Source organism: Gorilla gorilla, chromosome 6 (genome assembly GCF_029281585.2).
Source record: "Gorilla gorilla gorilla isolate KB3781 chromosome 6, NHGRI_mGorGor1-v2.1_pri, whole genome shotgun sequence".
In the NCBI taxonomy this organism is placed as follows: Eukaryota; Metazoa; Chordata; class Mammalia; order Primates; family Hominidae; genus Gorilla; species Gorilla gorilla.
The window spans coordinates 53,036,234-53,056,602 of NC_073230.2; the positions used below are offsets into that span (position 1 = coordinate 53,036,234).

At 45.2% G+C, this 20,369-nt stretch overlaps 1 long non-coding RNA gene across 2 annotated transcripts; it reads right to left on the bottom strand.

Annotated features, from left to right (window-relative positions):
* Positions 1-246: 246 nt before the first annotated feature.
* LOC129523867 (uncharacterized) lies at positions 247-2,007 on the bottom strand. Of its 2 annotated transcripts, none has more exons than XR_008667528.1 (2): positions 1,748-2,007; positions 247-550 (listed from the first exon to the last, which is right to left on the bottom strand). It is a non-coding gene; the product is annotated as an uncharacterized lncRNA (long non-coding RNA). The 2 variants fall into 2 exon arrangements; XR_010134524.1 differs by lacking the exon at positions 1,748-2,007 and adding an exon at positions 903-1,741.
* Between the last annotated feature and the right edge of the window lie 18,362 nt (positions 2,008-20,369).

Here is a 20,369-nt window from a genome sequence, read left to right on the forward strand (position 1 = left end):
TCTTAAGCTCAAGCAATACACTCACCCCTTATAGTATTACAGGTGTGAGCCACCGTGCCTGGCCCATAGTCCCTAATTTGAATGTTGTCAAATCCATTTGTCTCTCACCTTATGGTGTGTGCCTTGATCATTTTATTTAAGAAGACTTTCTTTATTGTGTTGTTTTATTTAAGAAGACTTTATCCCTAGTCACAAAGACAGGCTCTTCTCATGGTTTTGTAAGCCAAAAAGTGACTGAGGCGGGTGTGTCAATTGATAGAGGTTTATTTAGCCAAAGTTTAAGGATGTGCACAAGAAAAACACAGGTCACAGGAGCATCTGTGCCCTTTGCTTTCCAAAGAGAGTTTGGGAGTATTTCAAGAGGAAAGAGCAAGCAGGAGGAAAAAATGGAGGGAGGGTAGAAGTGAGGCAAATGGTTATTTCTTGTGAGGCTCCCATTAGTGCTCAGTAAATCCACATTTCACAGATGAAAGGAGGGAGTAGAGGAAAAAGTCAATTATGCCTTCCTCTCAGGGTAGGTAGAGGGATGATTTCTGGTCTTTCTTCGCACCTGTGAAGATAAGCTGGTAACTGATATTGTCATGGTGAGATTCAACAGAATTCAGCTTTAGAGCTAATTTACAGGAAAGGGGCATATATCCCGAAAGACTGAGGGGTTCACGAGGAATTTACTTGTGAGCAATTTGTGAGGGAGGCCACCTGGGGAGATATGTGGCCTTCCATCTGGTGGGAACCTGGCTTATGGATGAGGCTAGACACAGGGTTGTGAAATTACAGCGATCTGTTTGGGAACAAAAGGAAGACTGTATCGTGTGACTCAGATCCCAAGCTTAACTCTCCTTTTGGCATAGTGAGTTTGGGGTCCTGAGGTTCGATTTTCTTTCTCAGTTTTGTAATTATACCTCTCCATTTTCAGTCTTGAATTCGTATGACATCCACCTCTGTAAGTGGTGTCATGTATAGAGTCAGGCTTTGCTTGTCTCAGGAGTGATTTCCCCAGTGCCACCTCTGGAGCTGTCCTCTCTCCTCTGCTCACGGTGTCTCTGTCTTACTCCAAGCTCCCCATCCACCTGGGTCTTCTCCTTGTCTGTCCTGAACCCCGGAGAAGCTGCTGTCACTAAAGGGTTGAAGCGGTTGAGTGCCTGGAGGAGTAAGTCCTCCCTGCTCTTCCTTTTCAAAAGTGTGGTGAGCTCTCTGCAGATCTTTCTTGCCCCATATCAACTACAGAAAAAGATTGTTCAAATTCTTCACAAATCCCTGCTGGAATTTTGCGAAGGTTGGTATGAATTTGTGGTTTATACAATTGCAGGTTTACATGTGCTGGTGTGATGGTTTGATGGGGTCTTATCTTCTGTAGTGGACTGAGCCCAGGAGGGCAGGGGATGTGTCTGCTTCCTACATCCTTGGCTCCCCAGCATTCACGCAGCATGTGGGTTGCAAAAGTAGCTCAACAACGATTTGTCTCTGAAAGCTGCTGAATTGAGTGTGAAATGATATGTCTGTGACAGTACTCAGCAAACCAGGAGGTGGCTCAGAGAGCGGTCCAAACCACCTGCTTCAGCACCAACTTGGGTTCACTTCTGTTTCTCTGGCTTCCTGGGAGGTGGGGGCTGGGCTCCCTCATCCACATCAGGAGCCTTTGGGAGGGTGAACATGGTGATGCCAGCACACAGGGAGCACTGTGTGTGTCGCTCCCAGTGCTATTGCTGAAGCCTGCCTGGGAGTAGGGGATGCTAATTCCACTTACAAAACCACCTCCTTGATGGCTGATGCACATCTGCTGGCAGGGCCACCCCAGGCGCACTCCACATGCTTTGCCATCTGTGTTAGCTCAGGCTGCCTTCTCCGTGTGTTTTCACATGGGCGGGGAGGGAAGAGGGAGAGAGAGAAAGAAGGGGAGGGAGGGAGAGAGAGAAAGAAGGGGGAGAGAGAGAGAGAGAGAGTGCGCGATCTTCCTCTTTCTCTTCTGATAAGGGCACTTATTCTATCAGATTAGCACCCTGCCCTTATGACCTCATAATTTAACCTTACTTAGCTCCTGAAAGCTCTATCTCCAATACAATCACACTAGGGCTTAGAGCTTCAATGCCAGAATTTTGGGGGACATTCTTCAGTCCACAGCACTATCCTACAGCACAGGACACGGGAATGGAAATGTGTCCCTGTCAGTTTTGCCAAGGGAGGTGAGGGACTGGATGCACAGCAGAGGGTCAGAGCCAGTGGTGCTCCTCGCTCTCTCACACTCACGGAGAGCCTGATGAGCTCCTCCTGCTGTTTGAGGATGCTGTGCTCAGGGAGGACCTGGGGAGCATCCTCACTTGCTTCAGGCACTGCCTGGCCAGAGGAGAGCAAGGCAGTGCCTGTCCCACACCCTCCACCTTCATGCCTGCTGGCTGCAGCCTGGAGAAGCTGGCGGCTCCGGGAAGGAAGAAGGAAGCCGAGCGCCAGCCTTCTCGCTGCAGGTGGTCCCCACACAGGGCCACTCAGGGCATGTTTTGGTTATTTTGATGGACCAGCCATTTTCATGACTATGGACTGTTTAGGACCAGTGTGACTTTTGTTATCTGAGAGTGACTGGAAAAGTGAGGACCTGCCTCAGTGGGCCTCTGAGGGTGAGGCAGGGATCCCACTGCATGGGATGCAGGGCAGTGGGGCAGAGAGAGGCTGAGTTTCCATCGTGCCCACACACCCACCACCCCAAATGACTGCATCCTTGGCTCCTCGGTGGGAAGTGCTTGGTGCCAGGGAGCCGGGCACTGAGGGCTTTTTCCTGGCAGCTTTAAAAGGGTCTGAGCCACAGAGTTCCCGGGAGCCAAAAAGTCTGGTCTTTCCATCGTGTGTGGGCACAATGGAAACTCAGCTTCTCTCTGCCCCTCCAGCATCTGGCCAGCATCTCACAGCCCTCGGAGGGCTCAGCACACTCCTTCACACCTGGCTCATGATGAGCAACACCTGGGAGCCTCTAAGCTACGCCAGCAAGCGCTTCCAGGCTCAGAGAGGGGATCTGGGCTCACGCCCGAACCCCAGGAAGGAGTGATCAAGTGCCTTTCAGTGAGGGTTCCCTGTGGAGGGAGCAAAGGAGGAGCTGTTGGCATCCTAGAAAACCACAGCAGAAATGGGCGCACCCTCCTCTCGTGGCAGAGTTGGGGAGGCTAAGGCCCAGAGAACAACGTATTTAGGTTGGTGCAAAAGTAATTGTGGTTTTGATATTACTGTCAAGGGCAAAAACCGCAAGTATGTTTGCACCAACATAATAGCTTTTCCCCAAGTCTCTTAGTGAGCTGGAGGCAGAGTTGGGACCAAAACTCCTACCCTCTGGGGCCAGCTCGCCTTGAGCCCACTGCCCTGACGGGGCCTGGCGTGCTCTCACTGGACATTCTCCTTGTGCCCAGCAGGGGAGCAGCACCCGTCCACGCTGGGAGACTGTCTGGCCAATTGGTTTGCTGGGCCCCCTCCCATGGCCAGTCCTGCTTGCCCGGCTGCACTGAGATTCAGGGTTCCCTGGCTTCTGCCTCTTGTCTCCAGTTGGGGGATTGTGCTGCTGGGGAAAGCTGGACTGAGCCAAAGGAACTGGTTCAGTTTCTGGGTGAGGTTAAGGGTAGGCTAAGATATGCACCAAAAATTGAGGAATTTTGTCTCTAGGAAAGACCAAACAAAGAATGCATAGTTGAAAGGAACAAGAAAAAAGGTTGGGGGCTAGTGGGACAAATTCTGGAAAGAGTTTTTATGTCCTTGTATATAGGTCTAGCTATGGGAGAGGAAGTTGGGTGATATCCTCTCATTGGCATGGGGTCCCTTGGAAGGTGGTTTTGGGCCCTGTCCCCACCCCCATGGTACCCCTGATGCCTAGAATGGGAACTTCTCCTCACACCCATAACCTCATCAATACCACTTCTTACAAAATAGGCTTGCTTGACATAGATATAATGTAAGAACCATAGTTTATTCCAAACTTTGAAACAAGGATTTTGAGAGTCCTCCACGCCAGAGCATTTTCTGTAAGCCCCCTTTGGGGGAAGGGAGGTAACTCTGATTACTGAGGGTCCAGAAGTTATAAAGCCTCGTGAGATCGAGGGATCCCTGAGGAAATGATAGCTGTGTTGGATTTTTGCTTTTTAGAGAAGCAAAAATAGAGAAGAGAAGACAACTCCATGCTGTCTATACTGGTGATTAATAAACATGGCATATTTATCAATCCTATAGTATCTTGTATCTAACTCGGCAAGACTGTTTTGACATTTCTAACTATAAACCTTTGTTTTTCAAATGCTCCTTAATCCTCTTCCTTGTCTTTATGTTGGTTCTCTTATTGAGTTACAGCAAAATTTGACATGTGCTCATAGATGCACTTGGATAAGAATTATTCTTCACACTAACTTGAGAATTGTGCATTTATTGTGGGGAATGGTTTCTTGTGTAAATATGCATGTGACGTCTGTCTTCCTTCTTTTTTTCTTTTATTGAGACAGGGCCTCACTCTGTTGCCCAGGCTGGAGTTCAGTGGTGGGGTCATAGCTCCTTGCACCCTTGAACTCCCGGACTCAAGCAAGCCTCCCTCCTCAGCCTCCTGAGTAGCTGAGACTACAGGCATGCACCACCAATTCCAGCTAGTATATATATATTATATTATATATAATATATATTATATATGATATTTATATAATATATTATATATATAATTTTATATATTTTATATATAATATATTATATATAATATATGAAATATATTAATATTAATATTTATATTATATAATATTAATATTTATATTATATAATATAATATTTATATTATATAATTTATAATATATATTATATAATTTATAATATATTATATATTATATATTAATTTATATTATATATAATATATTAATTTATAATATATAATATATTAATTTATAATATATAATATATTAATTTATAATATATAATATATTAATTTATAATATATAATATATTAATTTATAATATATAATATATTAATTTATATTATATAATATATTAATTTATATTATATAATATATTAATTTATATTATATATATTAATTTATATTATATATATAATATATAATATATAATAATATATATATAATATATATATAATATATAATATATATAATATATTAATTTATATTATATATATTATATATATTATATTATATATAATATATTAATTTATATTATATATAATATATTAATTTATATTATATATTAATTTATATTATATATAATATATTAATATTTATATTATATAATATTTACATATATAATATATAATATTTATATATTATATATATTTGTATATGTATATAATATATAATATATAATATATTATATATAATATATAATATATTATATATAATATATAATATATAATATATTATATATAATATATAATATATTATATATAATATATAATATATTATATATAATATATAATATATAATATATTATATATAATATATAATATATAATATATAATATATTATATATAATATATAATATATAATATATTATATATAATATATAATATATTATATATAATATATTATATATATTATATATAATATATTATATATATTATATATAATATATGATATATTATATATAATATATAATATATGATATATTATATATCATATATTATATATTATATATCATATATATCATATATCATATATATTATATATCATATATATCATATATATTATATATTATATATATCATATATATTATATATTATATATTATATATAGATTATATATATTATATATTATATATAATATATTATATTATATATAATATATTATATTATATATAATATATTATATATAATATATTATATTATATATAATATATTATATTATATATAATATATTATATAATATATTATATTATATAATATATTATATTATATATTATATAATATATTATATAATATATTATATAATATATTATATTATATATTATATAATATATTATATATAATAATATATAATATATTATATAATATATAATATATTATATAATATATAATATATTATATAATATATAATATATTATATAATATATAATATATTATATAATATATAATATATTATATAATATATAATATATTATATAATATATAATATATTATATAATATATAATATATTATATAATATATAATATATTATATAATATATAATATATATAATATTATATATTATATATAATATTATATATTATATTATATTATATATTATATTATATATTATATATTATATTATATTATATATTATATTATATATTATATATTATATTATATTATATATTATATATTATATTATATATTATATATTATATTATATTATATATTATATATTATATTATATATTATATATTATATTATATTATATATTATATATAATATATAATATTTATATATTTATGATTATTATTTTAATATATAATATTATTATATTTTAATATATATTATATATATAATATTATTATTATATATATAAATATATATATTTATATATATTATATATTATATAAAAATATATATATATTTCTTTTTTGGTAGGGACAGGGTCTCGCTATGTTACCCAGGCTGATCTTGAACTTCTTGGCTTAAGTGATCCTCCTGCCTCAGCTTCCCAAAGTTCTGGGATTACAGGTGTGAGCCACCGCCCCCTGCCTGTCTTCCCTTCTCAACACCCACAGGATGAGCCTTGTCTTGGTGTGGATTCAGGCATCGGTGCTGCTTCTATGCAATCCTGCTGTTTCATTTTGATCCAGCTCAGATTTCTGGGGGGCCTGTATTAGTGTTCTATTACTGTCATAACCAATTACTGCACACATGGTGGCTTAAAACAACGCAGATTTATTATGTGACCCACAGTTCCTGTGGGTCAGAAGCCTGGCACAGCATGGCTCAGGGGCTCCTCTGCTCTGGGTCTCACCAGTCTGAAGTAGAGGTGCAGGCTGGGCCGTGTTCCTCCCTGGAGGCTCTCGGAAGAATCCGCCTCCAGACCCACTCAGGCTCCTGGCACCATGCAGCTCCTTGTGGGCACCGGCCCGGGGCCGGTGTCCTCTGAGACGCAGCAGAGCTGCTCTTTGCCGTGGAGGCTGGTCTGTAGCCCATGCGTGTGATCCTGTGCCTCGGATCTAGCCAGCGTATCTCAAACTCCCCTTACACTCGGTGTCTCTCCTGCCTCTCTTTTATCTTTTTTTTCTGGTTTCTATTGGGCCCACCTGGATAATCCAGGATTATCTTTCTATTTTAAAGTCAGCAGATTAGTGGCTTAATTACACTCGCAAGGCCCCTCGCAGCAGTGCCTAGATTTGTGTTTGAATCACCAGGGCTGGGGGTCTTGCGGGGGCTTCTTTAGATGTCTTGCATGGAGACGTTGGCAGCATGTGGTGCCCCCGGCTTCTTGCTGAGGTCTGTGTGTGGGGGTGTGGGAAGTGAGAGGGAGGGGGGAATCATTGTAGCCTCTCCCCCATCAGCCTCCTGCGCCTGAGGTCCTGTCTCTGCAGAAGGGCCTCTCCCTCTGGATCCAGCAGCCACCCTGCCCTCTGTCCCGGCAGTGGCTCCCTGGGGCTCCCCTACAACTTGTCCACACGTTGGCCTTTGTGGAGCCTCCTCCCGCTGCTCCCAGTTGTGCGTGCCCCTACTCTGCCTGCACCGCGGTCAGGACTCATTTGCGTCAGTCTGCTTTTGTTGTGAGGATCCCTCTCCCGTCTTACGGGGCTTCCAACCACTCCTCCTGAAACTTCCCAGCCCCCTCTTCCCCAGCCCCACCAGCCACCACCATCTGCAGACCTCCACGGGTCAGTTCCTGGCACGGTTGCCCTTCCAGCTGTGTTCAGTCAGCAGGTCACTTGGATTCACCATTGGGTTTGCAGGCACTCTGTCTCTTTTTCTTGTTCTTCCTCATCACCAACTGAGTGGGGGTCACCCAGACCTCAGACGTCAGAGAACAAGAAATAACTGGGTTCCTGGTATTTTTTCCTCTCTCTGTTTCTAGGAACTTGTAATTTCTTTGAAAATTTAGCAGATAGTTAAAGGTCATTCAAGGACTATTCAAGGACTTAAAGCCAACTAAGGGTATTGGAAATGATATTGAAGCTGACCTGGAAGGCCACATGCTGGCTGCCGACACCACAACTCTGTCAGAGAAGTGGCTGTGGGTCCCCAGCACAGTGTGACACTGATAACAACCGATAAAAACAAAATAAAGACATTAGTGATTATAATTTCAGTCCGGTTGAACACATGATTACATTCTCATAGCCCTAAACATTTCCAAAATGCTAGTGACTCATAAAATCAGAATAGGAAATTTAAGCAGTTCAAATTAATTAGATTTATTAAGAAAAAATAAACACAAGCTTGCTTTGCATTATATTCTATTAATACACTGTGATACACTAAAGGAAAAGATAAATAATTTTTTATATCAAAATTATCAAACCACATGAACTGTGATGTGAAATATGAAACAAATTGTTATTATTTTGGTAATCCTTGTATAAAGGAGAACCCATGTTTTTGGAACGACATTAACATTCTTTAAATCTTGTTTAAAGGTCTTAGTATCTTAGGCTTCTTACAGCCCTTTCCTTTGAAGTCCTAACTGCATGAAATTGCATTTCCTTCTTATCCTGTAGCTTAGCAACGACATCTAAATTCACGGTTGGTTGGTGGTGGGTCCAATTCAGTTTTTCCCCTGGCTGAGATGGAGTCCTTCCCATCGACAGCACTGAGAATTCTTCTCAAAGAGTCAGCATATTTAAATTTAAAGCTTTAGGAAGGCTTTTTTTTTTCTTTTAAAAGTTATCATATAAGTACCTACTAGGATCTATTAACCAATAAAAATAGATATACCTTTAAAGTCGAGAGGCTTATTGATCTCTGCGGGCAGTGGACCCCTCTTTTGAATAGAATCTTCTGGCCAGTCCCCGTGCCTGGCTAATGGCTACGGGCACAGATTCATAATTTCCAACCCACCACTGTCTCTCTGGAAAGGAAACGATTTCTCACTTCTAGAAACACAGATCTGCAAAAGAAACCAGGACACAGATACCTCCGCAAACAGCTCCTGCCATGGAAAATCACCGAGAAGGGCCCTGCAGGGAAACAGACTCCAGGGTTGGCAATTGATGTGTAGTTTATTTTTCAGTGGGGAGCATTGATCATTCCTGCAGGAGTGAATGGGTCCAGGCCCACCTCCCATGAGCTCATGAGATTCCTTTACAAACCCAGTGACCAGCTCCCTTGGGCCAGGAAGCCCCGTCCCTCTCTCTGGGGTCTGTCACCCTAGCCAGAGACCAAGGCTGCCTTCTACTGTGGAATCTCTAGTGGTTACAAACAAAATTCTCTTTGGAATACCTGGTGAGTAGTTGTCAAAATTTTATTTAATTCATCAACAAACAACAGGCTGGGTGTGGTGGCTCATGTCTGAAAAACCACCACCAACAGACTATGTCTCTGAATGTTGCAGGAAAAATTATGAAATGACGGCAAATAAGATCTTCCAGGTATGTTTCTGACAATAAAACTACAACACCTTTGCAAGGACTTCCCTTCCAGGCCATAAAACAGCTGCCATGTCCCTTTCCACAAGCCTGACCACTCAGCTGCCATTCCCTTATCCATTGGCCTCCTTGCTTCCGCACTGAGCACTCATGTCCCAGACCGAGTGCCTCATCCTGGCTGCTGCACTGCGGGTCGCTCCAGTTCAGCTCAGGGAAGGTGGCACCAGTACTTACAGTTGCTCTGATCACAGACCTTTGAGTCATAATGCCTCTCTTTCAAAAGCCACATTTTCCAGTTAAGGCAGCTGATTCTACCTTCAAAACATATCCAGAGTCCAGCCACAGCTGACCACCTCCATGGCCACCTCCTGGTCCAAGCTGCCTTCCTCTTTCCTGGGCTTCTTGCAGGTCGTCCTTCTGCAGATGCCCAACTCATTAAGAATAAAAGCCACCATCTGGCCCTGTGTTCTCTCCCTGACCTCATCTGCCCTCCCAGGCTCCCTTCATCCCAGCTGCACCAGGCTTCTTATTGTTCCTTGAGCAGGCAGGGTCTGCCCCAACCCCAGGGCCTTTGCACAGGCTCTTCCCTCTTACTCCAATAATTGGGTGTGGAATGTGATAGAATGGTGTTACTCTGGTTCAGAGTGCTAAAACGGGGTTGAGAAGCCATCCTTAGAAGGACTACCTGCACGGCCGCAACCCTGCCAAACAGGAGCTTGCTTGAACCTTTGCACTGGGCCCCACGGCCACAACCATAACATCCTGGAGAACAACTGAATTTGCCACCGCACTGCGACTCCTGAACAGTGAAAACCAAAGATCTGCGGACTCATGTACTATGCTAGCCGCCTGCACCAATGACTATCCTTTCAAAACAACGTGTGTAATCACCCTCAGCTTACTTTTAAAAATCCCTACTCCCCTTCCTCTCCTGAGAACACAGTTTGGTTTCTAGCTGAATCTGTGTCTCCTGAATGCCAATTCCTAAGACCCCAAAACACTCCTTGTCTTACTGCTTTGCAGTCTGGTCCTTTGCTTCTTCTTGGTTGACAGGTGGCTTTCTCCCTGAACAATTCATGTCTCTGCTTGATTTCACGTCATTGAGGCCTTCCCTGAGTGTCCCATTTATCATGACATCTGCCCCTACTCCCAGACTCTATCCTCCAATCTCGTTGTTTTCTCTCTGGAGCCACTCAACAGCACCTAATATGCTGTATATCTTTACTTATGTATTTTGCTTACAGAAATTAGAAAGCCATTTCTGGAGGGAGCAGAGAACTTTTATCTGTCTGTTGTCTGGGGTAACCCCAGTGCCTGAGATAGGGCCTGGCTCCTAGTAGGTGCTCATTAAAATGTGCTGAATGACTGAATGATCCCTGTGCTATGGTGCAGCCTTGTACATTTCCTGCAAGGAGCAGAGACTTGTGCAATGGGGGTGTTGGCAGGGTCTCTTTCCTGAAGAAGCTGAGGTATCTCAGCTGGCCCTGAAGATTGGGGTGTTACTTGATTTGCTGAGAAGCCAAAAATGCCCAAACAGCAAATATGTCTGATCAAAATTGATTGCACTCATCCTGCTCCAGTGAGTCCCTTTATCCCCCGGAAATCCCCTGCCTGCTTCCCCTGTTAGAAAAGCAGGAGCCCGGGAGAGCCAGGGTAATGACATTTTAAGTTCAGCTCCATCTTGAGACTAATGAGGTACATTCCTTGCCAGTCACGACCCATGGTCATAAGATGTGCAAAGCCAAGGAAACAGCCTGCCGATACTTGCAAGAACACACTTCTATGACAACAGTACGTCCAGATGTTCCAATATCCACAACAATGTATGCTTTGAGATAATTATAGTTATGGTTTGATGTATTTAGGCACTAAATGCCAAGGACAGTTTTCTTTAAATTAGCCACAAAGGGGTCTCCTCCCACGGTGCTGGTCAGGCCAGGGTATCAGGGGTCAGTGGTCAGGTGGTACCTGGGGCTCAGGGTGGACTGTGAGTTGTGGGCAGGGGCAGGGAAGGGAGCTGGCACATCTGGGCCCCTGATTTATGAATCAGCACCCCCAGGGACCAAGCAGAGCAGGGCAGGACCCAGGTCGTCTGGGAGACTCAGATGAGTGCCCTTTTCCTCTGAGCAGACAGTCTGGGTCCAGCTGGCCTTTGTTGTACTATTGGAGATGGAATGCTCTGGAGGCACCCCCTTTTTATCCATGCATGCTCCCTGGACTTCAGATGGGCCTCTCATGGGGACCCCACCACCTGGCTGACATGCTGTCCTCTCCCATGGGGGCCTCATGGCAGGTTTGGGCTCCAGCTTTGCATCAAATGAAGGCCCATGAAGGCCCGGGACCTGCCCTGCCACCCTGTCCTAAAGTGCCGGAGTGGATGCATGGGCGAGGCATTCAAACCACTCTGTCACTTGCATGACTTGGGGCCCACTTTGCAACGTAGGTTATCCGAGACTCACATTCCCCATCTGTCAGGTGGAGAGAAGGGAGTCGGGTGAGGAGCCGGCTCTCCATAGCCCCCAGGCCTGGCCCATAGCCTGCTGCTCCTGCCAGCTCGGCCCTGGCTCTGGGTTGACCCCTCAGCCCAGAGAGTGCGCAGAGCTGGTGTGGGCTTCTGGCCTCAGCCTGCCTTGGGGTCCTGCCTGCCCCGAAGCCCTAGGGGCCCGAGAGGGTGTGGCAGGGAGGACAGGGCCCAAGGCTCTCCATGGCCATCCACTCCCCCTGGTGCTGCATTCCTTTGCCCGCTCAGAGCCCTCTGTCCCATCCTGCAGCTCTCCCTCCCGGCTTTCAGGGGGTGACCAGGTACTCACGAAAGGACCCTCTTCCCCAGAGCGCAGCTTCCTGTCAGGGGGTGACCGGGTGCTCACGAAAGGACCCTCTTCCCCAGAGCACAGCTTCCCGTTCCCCTGGGTCTGAACAGGTAGGGTGTGGGGAGAGGGGAGGCAGCCTGGATAGTGTGACCACCCAGGCCAATGGCTCTGCAGACCCTCAGGAGCACTGCAATCCTGCACCAGCTGCTCCCTGGACATGGCCACCAGATGTCTTGGGGGGCACCTGAAATCCTCTGTCCTGAGGGGAACACGTGTGTCTCCTCACTACCTGTCCCCTGGTCACCTCAGTTTACGGCATCCCCATCCTCACCACGGGGCACCCCAGCCTCAAGTTTACACATGGGTGGCTGTCCATGGTCCTGCCTTGCACTCCCCTTTCTGTCTGATTTGCAACTCCCCCCATTGTTGAAGCCTCTGTACTGTGTGGCCTTCTCCATGCCTGTGGGCAGGGGTGACAAGGAGCAGAGCCACCTCCCACCTTGCCATTTCATGGCCTAGGGTCCTAGAGGACCCCCTGCTTTCCCAGCTAGGGGGACCGTGGGCTGGGAGGCTGGGAATCTGCATAGGGTTGAGGCAGGTGGATGGAGGAGGCCGGAAGGGTGTCTGAGGAGGAAGGAAAGTGTCTGGGAAAAGCTAAATGAGGAAAATTGAGCTGGGGAAAGAGGCCAGGAGGGTAGTGGAGGCCTGGGCATCAGTGAAGAGTCACCTGATCCTCAGGGCGGGGCCAGGAGCAGCTCCTGTCACAGCATCCTGTAGGCCAGGCCTCACTCATTACTGGGGCTGGGCTCCTCAGACACATGTGGGGTGTGGACTCATTTGGCGGGGTGGAGAAAGGGCTGTCGCTGTCTGTATCTTGTGAGGGTTTGTTGTCACATCAGCCTATGCGGGTGTCCCCTTTTATCTGCTCATGGGACCTCTGTGTTCGGGGATGGAGTGTGCGTGTGTGCATGTGAGTGTGTATGTGTGTGAACATGTGTGCATGTTGCGTGTGAAAGCATGGGGGGCATGTCAGTGTGTGTAGTGCATGGGTAAGTGTGAGGGTAAGTGCATGTGTGTGTGTGTGTGTGTGTGTGTGACTGCGCATGTGTAGCATGCACGCATATGAGGATGTGTGTTTTCACCCATGTGTAGAGTGTGTACAGGTGTTCAATGGTCGTGCGAGTGTGTGTACTGGGTGTGTGCACACACGTGTGGTGGGGGCACAGATGTCCCTCTTGAGCTTGCCCCCCACCCAGGCAGCATCCGTGGACATGTTGTTGTCCTTACCTGCCCTGGCCTTTGGGGGTTGCTCTCTCCTCCCCTGCCCTGTCTCTCCCTGCTCCTTCCTTGCCTGAGGCTTGGGTGAGGACTGCCCAGCCCACCTGTCCATGCCATGCTGCCAGCCCTCATCCTGCACTCAAGGCTGAGGACGTCTGAAAGCTGGATGCTCCCCAGCCCTGCCTGGAGTGAGGCCAGCCTTCTGCCTCAGCTCCCAGGGCTCTGTGGCCATCTCCCATGCCCCTCTCCCCATCCCTGCTGGGGAGTAGGGGCACCATGGTCCCCTCCTTCCCTGGACTAGCCTGTCCCCTCTTCACCTGTCCCTTTTTGCAGGAAAGGTAAGGTGTTACAAACCCTTATCTTTTGATATTTAAAGGAGTCTAGATCTTGCTACTGAAATGCTTGTTTCTCTCAATACTAGAAAAGCAGAAGCCTGAACGTCCTCCATATGCTCTGTGTTTGCCCGGGTCAGCGAGGGTGAAAATCCTTAGGCATTCTCTGGGAGGACAGGTCATGGGTAACAGGAGTGATCGGAAATAATCGCATCAATCAATATAGCAAAAGAGTATATTATATTTATGCATAGAGCTGTATGTGCCAGATTCTGACTTATTTCAAGCTGTTAGGCTTTACTGAGAACTACTTTCAAGAGGAGAACAAAAACTATAAATCATTTTCAGGCTATTTATCCACGACAAGTCTTATCAATCCCCAAATTTGGAAGTTAAAATAGTGGCATAATAAGAACAACTCCATGTCAAAAGGACTTCCTACTTGTGTTTGTTCTGATATGAACCGTCCTGCCTCAGTGGATAGGAGAGTGGAGGCTGTCATGGAGCTTGGGGAGGGTGTGCGTGGAGAAGGGCCTGCTCCGTGGGGTGGGGAATCCTAAAGAGCCCACCTCACAGCGTGAGCGGCCCAGTGCCGTATGCCCCTGACACTGGCTGGCATGCCTTGGGGAGCGCTTCCTTGGTGAAGGAAGCAGCATGTTGATTTACATTCCAGGTCAGACCATGTCCCATCTTTCTCACCATTAGGAACACTAATGAATGAATGTGGCCTTCCACCCCTGTTTGAGAGGTGCTTCTGGGCCTCCCTCTACTCACTCCATGGTTCCACTCCACAGCAGAGCCACCCAGAGACTTCATGGGTGTGGGAAGATTTGAAAAGAAATCGGCCATGTTTATCTGAGCTCAAGAAAAATAACCCAAACCTTTTTCTGAAATATGCTTTTATCCTCCCAGTTCTATGTCTGTCATAAAGGCACAGCAGACAATCAGCACATGTAACTCTTCGGGAATGGGAACCAACACGTTGTCTGAGAGGGTTTTCTTTCCTGCTTGAAGATTCTAGCATGTAGTGTTTTTTTCCTTGGGAGCTTTGTATTTAAGGTTGGAGGAGCTGAGGCAATTTTTCTGGAGAGCAGATTATATCTTCTATTAGTCCAGGTTGGTTTCAAGGACGAGGTGAGCGAGAGCGTTGTCCAGGCCCTGCTGCATTCCGAGGGCAGTTCAGGGACTTGTACAGCAGGGTTGTGTGGTATCCCTGGTGGTCCAGACTGTCCTGGCTAGGCTGGCAGATGTGGATCAGTCTCATCGCCACAGATGCCCACAGCTAGATGCCTGGTTCATGCTTGCTATTGGACCGTGTGCCTGGTCAGTCAGCTTATGCACTAGGTTCCCCTGTGGCTGAGGCTTTGCTAAGCAAAATCATTCTGTATTGTCTTAGGGACTTCTGCGCTGGTCTCAGTGGGGAACTTGTATGTCCTTGCTAAGTTGAGCCCACTGAACTCCTGAAACACCTCTCAAATTTATTCCAGAAGAAGAAAGAAAAAAACGGAGTAAGGGCAACATTTGAAGAGATAATAACTGAGAAATTTCCAGAATGTATGAAAGATGCCTTCCCATAGACTCAAGAGACCAGTAAATTCCAAGTAGAAGAACTGAAAATGGAGCCCAGCTTGAGGAACCCATGGCTCAGAAGGTGGGGTCCAGGCCCACCCACCCCATAGCCCGGCGTGCTGAGTCTGAGACGCATGTGGAGCTCCTGGCAGTGATGCTAGGGTACAGTCTGCAGCTTGGAGGGTGACACATTTGGGGTAGCTGGCATTCAGAGGGCTACTGAGATGTGGCAGGGGTGAGGTCCCCTGTGGAGGCACAGATGAGAGTGAGGTGGGCATGGGATCAAGCCCTGTAGGGTTCCGGCATTTAAAGGTAGAAGAGAGGAGGACAGGGTGGCAGGTGGAGGAGGCCCAGGGTGGATGGATCCCTGGAACCCAGAGCAGTTCCAGCTGCTAAAGCAGCAACAGCATCTGCTTCTGCCCAGAGGCCAGGTAAGGTGAGGCTGAAGACGTCTATTGAATCCAGCAACACAGAGGTCCCTTTTGGCAATGCCATTTCTTACAGACATAACAACTCTAAGTGATCCCCTTTCTTTTGGAGATTTATTATAGCATTTGTTATTTTATTTGCAGTTTTCTTCTCTATTATGCCTGGGAGCAGTTATTAAAGTGCAGAGCTCTTCAGAAAAGGCTGAGAATCAGCCTACATTAGCATTTCCGTAAAATCGCCCTCTCTGAGGCTTATGAGGCTTATACGGGAGACCAGGGAGACCACGAGGGCTGTTCGACCCTGGCTGCCCCTCTTTGCACCTGTGAGTCATGGCACACCGAGGCCCTGAGGGCATGGGGCACAGGGTCTGTGGGGGAAGTGGGACACCCTGGGTCCACTGTCCACTCTGCTATTTGGTGATTGGGTTGAGCTGGGCTGCAGTGTGAGTAAAAATAATTTTCTCTCTGGACTACCCCAATCTGTAGGGCATGATTCTCCAGGGATTTCCACTGAAAACCTGTCTCTGTGTTCTCAACACAGAGAAATTGCAAACATTATTTCTTTCCGTTTTAAAGGTCTTAAGATTTTCTTATTAACGTTCCGTCCCCCATAGCCTCAGAATGTGGGGAGAGACTGGCTGTGTTTAATGGTCCTGAAATCTACAGTTTGTCAACCATTGGGCACTGCTTTTTCTGCCTTAAACAGCAGCCCCTCCTGGCCTGTTGGTCCCGAGCCATGCTCAGGTCACCATACGCCCTCAAGCCTGCATGCTCATCAGCACTTCCTCCAGGGCTTCGACACCTGCCTCTTGTTCTTACAGCCCTTCGGGTCTGTCTCCTTGGCACCTGCAGCCAGGAGAAACCCTGCCCATCTTAGAGACTTTCCTTAGCTCTTTAGCCCCAGCCTGTGCAGCCTCGTGGCCTCAGCATGCAGCGTATTTCCAGGGTAAGCAGCCCCTGCGCTCTGCAGCCCCCTATGCAATGCTGCACTCAGCATCATGTGACCTCCAAAAGCTCTGCCCTGGTTCTGCCACCAGCAGCAGCCTCTGCCTGGGGAAAGGCAGCCACCCCTTACCTCTGGGACTTCCTCCTGATTTCACCCAGAGTCTTTGCTGCCTTCATAGCTCATGGACGCCCCTAAGTCAGTGATGGCTGTAATTTGCTCTGTTGCTCCAGCTGCTCTCAGTGGAAGCATTTCTGCCAATAACTGCTCCTTCCTAACAGGAATTGGAGGTCCATGCCTCCTTTTTTTTTTTTTTTTTTTTTTTTTTCAGAGAGCTACTGAGATGTGGCCAGACCCTTTCCCTTAAAGAAGTTAGGTCTGGGTCAATGCATTTACCACACATACTTTAATTATAAACCCCATACCTACCAATCCTGCAAGGCTAGCTTAATCATCTCCTTTTCACAGCTGCAATAACTGATAAGCAAGTTGGTGGGTGCAGGTTTGGCCGTGAGCCCCGCTTTCCACCACGCCACCTCCTGGGAGATAGAGAGTGGAGGGGTGTCTCAGTGAGGGACAACGCAAATACATAGAACAGACATTTGCATAAACTACTGACCATACTGAAAGCTTTTAGGTCGCTTTCTGGTCTTTATGCTACAAGGCCCTTGAAATGTGTCACTTTAATCACATAAAGACAGCAGTCTGATTACATCTATCATTTCCATTGTCCCCTGAAAATTCACAATCGCTTCTGCTTTCCTTATGGGTGTGTAGATAGCACAAAAGCAATTTCTTTTTTTTCCCTTGCATTAACTTGAGGATCATTATTCACTAAGAAAAAAGTTTGCTTAATTAATGTCACTAAATTTTTTTTGTAGTCATCTCGATTAAAAAATGTAGCTGTGGGAATGTTTTCTTTTTATTATTATTGCATTCTGAGATAGCTAATATCACTCTTGTTATTTTGGGTTGGCAAAGGGAAGAAGAATTCCCGGATGTTTATTTGGAAAGGTTGGGGAATGCTGGAGACAGCTCTTCATGGGCATAAACACATTAACGTTGTCCGGAGAGAGGACAGGATGTGGGGATGGTTGAGTTCCACAGTCAGTTCAGCGAGACTACATTGTCATCTTTTAATTCTCCTTTATATCAACCGACAATGCAAAATTATTTGTTTAAATTGAGCATTGTCACTAAAAACAGTGAGACCCAGGCTTGTATTTGAGTCCAAAATTTGCCACTTTGCAAACCTTTGCTTTGTAGATGCAAACTCTAAATTCATTGTATCAACTATTGATCCCCTATGGCATGAAGATGAAAATGAAAATCTTAAGACCTTCCCTTAAGCCATTCTGGTGAATTAAATAGATACTTGCTTGAAAAAAACACAAAATATAATTGTTGTAATGATTGTTATTGTTTTGTTTCATTTAGAGTTTATGTTAACCCTAGTCTTTTCCCTGCAACAAAAGGGGACACACACACACACACACACATGGAGAGAGAGAGAGAGAGAGAGAGAGAGAGAGAGAGAGAAAGAAAGAGAGAAGAACAAGAGCAAGGGAGCTGTCCAAAATTTGCAGACCCCTGAAATGTGTCCTTGGCTTCAGTTGGGGGATCTTGGCCCCCTACATTGGTCACCTGCCAGCCCGGAGTAGGGGATGAGGGGATGACTCAGGTCTGCAGAGTGTTGTGGGCAAGACCGTGCCTGGGGTTCAGGCTTCCGTACCATCCAGAGAGCTCTACCCTGTCAGGCCACTTAGGACCATGACACCTGAGGCAAGAAGTCGGGGTGCAGGGGGACCTGGACAAGGCAACTCAGCCTCTGAAGGAGCCCACACTCCCAGGATGAACTCCTCAGCCAGGGATAAAATGTTGCTTCCTGTTTAGGGCCCCCTGTTTCTATTTTCTACCTCCCAATTTCTGCCACTTTTGTAGGAGGTAATAAACCAAGTCCCCAGAGGCGTCCCTCCCTAGAAGCAAACTGAACCATTACAAAGTGATGTTGGAGCAACCAGCAAAACACAGGAGGCTAAATTCTTCCCTTCTCTATGAAATAGAATACCTACATCCGCTTTTGACAGCCTTAGTCAGAACAAGTACTACCAGTCCCTCCACCTAGGGCCCTGCTTTGAAGTGGCTGCATCCTAAGCCTGTCACTTCAATGTTGTAGCTGGAGCCTTGGGCTAGGGATTTTATACCAGCATCCCCTCTAGGAGAACAGTTACACACTGTTGTCTGGGGGCTTTGACCCATCCTAGTATCACCCTTGCAATATTAACTCAATGAATTTATAGGAGAGGCCAAACTTAAGATGAATAAGAATCCAGCCAGTTTTCCCAGACCAAGCCCCCAAATCTCATGGTGAATGAGTGCTGATGAGGTGTGGCTGGACCGAAGGATGAGAGCTTCAGGGACCCTGGAGGGAGTGTATCACCAGCAAGGTGGGAAGGCTGTGAGCCCCGAGCTGATAGCTTTCCATGGCTAAGATGGCCCATGCTTCCCTAGCCTCCCTGTGGAGACCAGGTGCATCTCAAGTGTGGAGTGCTTTGGGGACATTGGAGGCTGTTGCTGGGACTCACGTGTCTGCTCTCTGCTGGTGTCTCTGCCGTGTTGTTTCCTGAACTGTATCCTTTCTAAAAGTGAATTAAACTTGGTTTGGAGTGAAGGCTCTTCTTTGTCAGGAGTTTGAATGTCAACTCAGGATGATTCTAGGCGGGCGACCACCCTTTGCCTTGTGTTTCTAACTGATCTCTTGCTTGCCATCATTGAGAAACCTCTAACCTTCCAGTCAAAGACCTTCCCATCTCCCCCATCTCATCTGGCTCCTGGCCTGGCCATCTTTCACTTCTGAGGAGGTGGAGGTGCATATTCTAGAAGCACAGAGAGAGTGTGGCCGTCTCAACAGGAACATTTGGAAATGTTTTCTGAGGATTCGTCCTTTTACCTGGACTTTGAAGACAGGGTCACAAGGTGAGAGTGAGACCTGGCTGAGTTATGGGGGTGCTCTGCCTGCATGGAAGTGTGCACCCCACTGTGGGAGGTGTCCTCAGGCCATTCTCTGACCAGGGGCCTTTCACTTCAAAGCATTTGAGGTGGAAAGTTGCCATGCTGCAGATTTTGAACAAGGCTGGCCTTGATTCAATTAGTCTGTGGAGTAAATTGTATGTGTGTGTGAAATAGTCATTGAATAGGCGCTTTTTTTTGAGATGGAGTTTCGCTCTTGTTGCCCAGGCTAGAGTGCGATGGTGTGATCTTGGCTCACTGCAACCTCACCTCCTGGTTCAAGTGATCCTCCTGCCTCAGCCTCTCGAGTACCTGGGATTACAGGCATGTGCCACCACACTCAGTTAATTTTGTATTTTTAGTAGAGATGGGGTTTCTCCATGTTGGTCAGGCTGGTCTTGGTGATCCGCCTGCCTCAGCCTCCCACAGTGTTGGGATTATAGGCATGAGCCACCACACCCGGGCCTTGAATAGGCA